The following is a 5,689-nucleotide window of genomic DNA, read 5'->3' as shown; positions in this document are numbered from 1 at the left end:
ATTAAATATTAATAATGGCACATCACTCACACACACACACACACACACACACACACACACACACACACACACACACACACACACACACACACACACACACACACACACAAACCTCTGCTCAGCTCTGGTCATTTCGCCACACAGACACAAGGTGGTGCTAAAGTTCAAGATTCTGAAGAAAATAAAAATGGAGGAATTCTTTAATACTTTTCATTCAGATACAAAATAAGTTTTAGTTCTGCTCATTTTTAGAGTAAATAAAGTAAATGGGGCAGGTGGGGAAGCATGATGAACACAAAGCAGCATATAAGCAGTCGTTTCCTGCTCATTGTTAGATATATTTATAAATAAAATGTAAATATAATAACCAGATCAATTATATTATAGTTTTAATATTATAATATTATATAAACCAAGAATATACAATAATAGTTTTAGGGAAGTAGTAGTTCAGTGGTTAAGGCTCTGGGTTACTGATTGATGGAAGGTCGGAGGTTCAAGCACTGGTAGCGCCAAGCTTCCACTGTTGGGGCCCTTGAGCAGGGCCCTTAACCTTCTGTGCTCCAGGGATCCTGTATCATGGTTGGCCCCAGCTTCCTAACATCGAAAGGATGTGTGAAGAAACAAGTGCTTTTGAGTATGTGGCAAGTATAAAACTTCTTTCTTTTCTTAATATGTTTGATATACAGGGTTAAAAAGCTTCATTGCACATTTTATCAGAAAACGATTACGCCTTATAGAAGGTAATCAGCTGCACACTCCATTGTGTGTGTGTGTGTGTGTGTGAGTGTGTGTGTGAGTGTGTGTTTTAAAATGGATCTTTGACTTAGTATACATTAATAACTAATGGATATCTGATTTGTCAATTCTGACCATTACATGCAGCAGATCATCCGCCCAAACCCCGAACCTCCAACCCCCAACCCCAGGGTCTGTAAAGGGTAATTACCACCACCTGTGTCCTAATCCCCTGTGTGTATTTAAGTTCCAGCAGTTATTTTTACCTCGTTTGTTTGACACTGTGCTCTTGGTAAGAATCTTTGCAAACTTTTTTGTTTTTGAGATGTTTCGATTCTCGTTTTTTGTTTCTAGACTTCGAAGTGGTTTCTTCTTACTCTTTTCACTTTGACTCTATTCTGAGAAAAGTCTGGTTCCTCTCAAATTTTCTTCCTCATACCATCTCCGGGTTCTTTCTTTGGCTCGCTCATTAGGAATAAACTTACAGGCACTAATTGTATGCCTTCCAGCTTGATAACGTCTATAACCTCTGTAAGGCTGCTTTGGGACCATGTGCATTGTTAGAGGTGCTCTACAAAATAAAGTTGAAGGTAAAAAAAACGTGAATTTTCGATTGTCAGTCTCTGGGGTTGGGGTAAACACACTTCTGTGGCTACTCATGAGAGGGTCTGATTCCCACACCGTCTGGTTCAAATTTTGCCCCAACATCATTTGGAATTTGTATGATCTAAAATAACACCTTCGGAATTGACTATTCTGATATTCTGATATCCATTGATGACACACCTTCAGAAGATTTGCATTCCATTCCTGACCGTTTGAGGACACTGGTACTTATGACAAGGTGTCTGATAACTTTTGGTAGATGATGGATGGAGTGGAGCAGTGGTAGATGATGGAGGGATGAGTGGAACAGTGGTAGATGATTAAGGGGTGAGTGGAGCAGTGGTAGATGATGGAAAGATAAGTGGATGTGTGGTAGATGATGGAGGGATGGGTGGAGCAGTGGTAGATGATGAAAAGATAAGTGGAGCTGTGGTAGATGATTAAGGGATGAGTGGAGAAGTGGTAGATGATGGAAGGATGAGTGGAACAATGTGAGAAGAAAAAGAGAATGAGGAGCAGTGCAGGATGAGGTAAGAGAGGTGGAAGTCTGTATTTGTTGTAGGAGATCATTACAGTTTTAAATCGAATGCAGGAGCTTCAGGAAAGCAGTGGAGGAGGTTCAGCAGTGCGATGGTGTCGGAGAAATTAGGAATGTTAAAACAATTAATTCTGTGGACTGGGACATTTTGTATTTATCTGGATACGGAAGAAGAATGCTAGCTCACTTAGCCTGCTTAATAATGTCAAAACCCTGAAGTTCAGCTGAGCACAATCCTATTTCTCAACACTTTTCACGAGGCAGCCGCACCACCACCGGATTTACTGTGGTAATGTGTAGACCAGCTGACACCACCCAGCCTGTAGATCTTTAACTTCATGATTCAGCTGTACATGTGGATGAAATTAAGCCTTTTCTGGAAGTGCGTCACACATGGGCTGTTGCATCATCATCATCTTTTCGAGAAACTGTGAGAAAAAACCCTGTCTGACAAAAAGAAAGTCAGACATTAAAAATCATCAGGTTTTATGGCTTTAATTAGCTCATTGACGAGCCTGGGCATGAACAAAGCTCAGAAACTGGGTGTTTTCTTTTACAATAAACGAAAACGACTAATAAAACCCGAGCGTTTCCCAGACCAGCACCTCGGCAAAGGGAGGGACTGGAAAGCTGATCTCTCGTTCCCATTGTTTCCTGCAGGCCGAGTTGACGAGAACCAGATGTGGAGCACGTCGGTGCAGAACGTATCTCATACGTCTCATTTCCCCAGGGAACACAAAGGAACATAAATAGAAGTAGAAGCAGAAGTAGACCATGCAAGCTTAACAAAGTCTCCTGAATGGAAAAGTTTTTCGGCTTTATATTAACTAGAACTCCAAGGTTACTGCAATAACATGAAGCTCAAACATCAGCTGTTCGTGTGAAGATTCACTTTGCATGAAACTATTTTGTTTGAGAGACTCGGCAGAGTTTTCATTCTCACTTCAACAGTTTTTATGCAACAAACTCGGTAGTGTAACGATACAAAGATTTCCTTTGACCAAACAAATATATAAATGTCCCACTTTATTTAAAAATTAAAAAAATCCTTTATTGATACAAAATCAAGATGGTGATGATTAAAAAGCATGTTTTGTCTTCTCCCTTCGTGCCCTCAAAGATCTATAGCACTTACATAAGAATGTTTTGTCTCCACCATCAGTCCTTTGTAACAGTCAGCTGAAAAATCCGGCACATTCCACGTTGAGCTCCACTCTTCTGGGAAGATGTTTCACTAGATTCCATGAGATTTGTACAGCCACAGGGGTTTTAGTGAAATCCTGAGGTCCCATCAGCGTTCACATTCATCATGTTCAATGTGGTTGGAGCTCTACAGCAGGAGGTCTTCCACTTCAACCCATTGAAAACGGATCTTTATTGAGCTGCTTTGTGCACAGGGGGTCATGCTGGAACAGGTTTGGGTCTTCTATTGTGTGCCTCCAACTTTATGATTACAATGTATGGGATTAAACACATTTGGAAGGAAATGTCAGGTGTCCCAATACTGAATATTCCATACAGTGTGTATAGGGATAGAAAGATTCACCGATTCCAATAAAAGTCGCATCGGACACAAGTAGACGTTCGCAATGTGACGCATCTTTTTATTACCAATTTATTTATATATCATTTATTAGTAGATGTGGTCAATATTTGATCTCCTCCTCGCTAAACTGCTGCTACGTGAATACGATGTATCGCAGACGCTAAGGAGATCGAGGCCTGAGAGTCACATAGAATACACAATAACATGGCAGAGGTAGAGCTGTGTCTTCCTGCAGACACAACAGGAAACGAACGTCTGGTTTTAGTTCAGATTTTTTTTTTGCACTGCAAAGACCTAGAGGTCAGAAGGTACTTTGAGGACTTTTCTGTTTGTCTGAACCAAAAAAATTAAAGTGAACTAACTTGACCCAAAATCCATGCAAACACTGGACTATCAACCTCTCCAGTACTGCTCATCTCCAGTACATCCGCTCCTCTTCCTCCTCCACCTTCATTTTTAGACGCTTGGCTTTCTTCTTCCCTCTCAGTATATGCCTCCTGCCTTATCTCAAGCTGCACCACCACCTCCCTTCCCCTGACCTCCTTTCTCTGCAAGCCAACAGGCTTCTTCTGCACCTCCTCTCTGCTCCACCTCTTCCTTCTCTCCTCTTCCTTTCTCCTCTGAGTCTCGTTCCAGCACGGCGGGCCAGGTTCTCCCACTGCCTTCCTCCTGCCTCCACCAACCGGAGCCTCAGGTACTCATGCTGAGCGTTCAGCTTCCCAGAGAACAGGTCTGCACCACAGAGCCTTTCCCTAAAACATCCTCAGAGCACTGCCTCAGGCTGCCACTATCTACAAGGACAACTAGCACACTTTTGTGGAAAAAAAAATGCTACGTTTATATATTTTTTATCAGGTTGAAATTTAATTGTAATTGGATCCATGTTAGAGCAGAGTTAAGCAACAAACATGCTGGTGATGTGTGTGTGACTTGGCAAAACTGTTCTCGTAAAATAGCTAAATTTAGGTTACTAAGAGGAAATAGGTTTTCTTCCACCTGAACTGTTAATAATTACGATAATACTCATGCAGCTAAAAGCAACCTAAGAGGATACATGTGATATATCAGTTGTGTAAGAAGTACACAAACCATGTACTGGAGTTAAAGTACAGATTGTGCTACTGTTTTTATTTATTTCGTCACTTTCGCCTGTGAATATACATGGAACATAATATTTATGGATAATGGGGGTGCTTTAGTTCACGTATCCTGTGTGCTGCTTTTATAGTCGGTTAAAGGACTGATCCTGCGGCAGGCCGTGGAGAAGACTCAGGGCGGAGTGACCCCACCTGTAGGCACCCTGTTGGCAGAGAAGATGAGTCAGTACACCAGCTTGCTCGCCTCCCAGGGCAGCCTGCAAACCGCCATCTCCTACCTGTCCACTACCACTGACCAGGCAAGAAGGAAACATTAGAAAACATTAAATATAGCATTCTAAAAAAAAAACTTTCTTTCGGCTTCTCCCGTTAGGGGTTGCCACAGCGGACCATCCTCATGTTTGATTTGGCACATGTTTTTATGCTGGATGCCCTTCCTAACGCAACCCTCCCCATTTATCCGGGCTTGGGACCGGCACTAAGAGTGGCTGGGGTTGGTTCCCTGACCGGGGAGCGAACCTGGGCTGCAGTGGTGAAAGCACCAGTAGACCTCACCACTAGACCACCAGGGACCCTATTAAATATAGCATTCTATTACTAACAAAATCACATATCACATTAAAAGCTTTTTTTTTTGCAGTGATTCAACTCTTAAACTGAACCAAACATGCTGAGTATTATGGGATAGTGCATGTGTTGCTAATGTGAGCCTTGGGACAGAGCTGTAACTAAATTTGACTCAGACTATTTGGTGTAAAAGAGCTCTTAGGCCATCATTTAGATGTTGGAAATCACCTCCATGGTTGGAACAGTTCCCTCACATGATAACTTGGTTGTTTTGTTTTTGTTTCCCCTCCGTTTCAGGATGCAGTGCTGCAGTTGCAAAAGCGTCTGAGTGGAGCGCTGGGTCAGCATGGAGCAACACCCGTCCAGAACAGACATCCAGTGGCTCCAGCTGTTGTTTCTTAACAAGCTTACACACACGTGCAACCTCAACCTCAACCATTGTCTCCTCAGCCCACTCCTTCTGCTCTGACACAACAGTATTATCAACAGGTACCGCTCTCACACACACACATGCACACACTCACTCCTGTTGAACTCCTACATTAGAAAGAATTAATACTTGATATTTTTAATAAAAACAAATATTTAGTTAAAACT

Source organism: Silurus meridionalis, chromosome 12, assembly GCF_014805685.1.
Source record: "Silurus meridionalis isolate SWU-2019-XX chromosome 12, ASM1480568v1, whole genome shotgun sequence".
Classification (NCBI taxonomy): domain Eukaryota; kingdom Metazoa; phylum Chordata; class Actinopteri; order Siluriformes; family Siluridae; genus Silurus; species Silurus meridionalis.
This window is presented reverse-complemented; position numbering follows the sequence as displayed.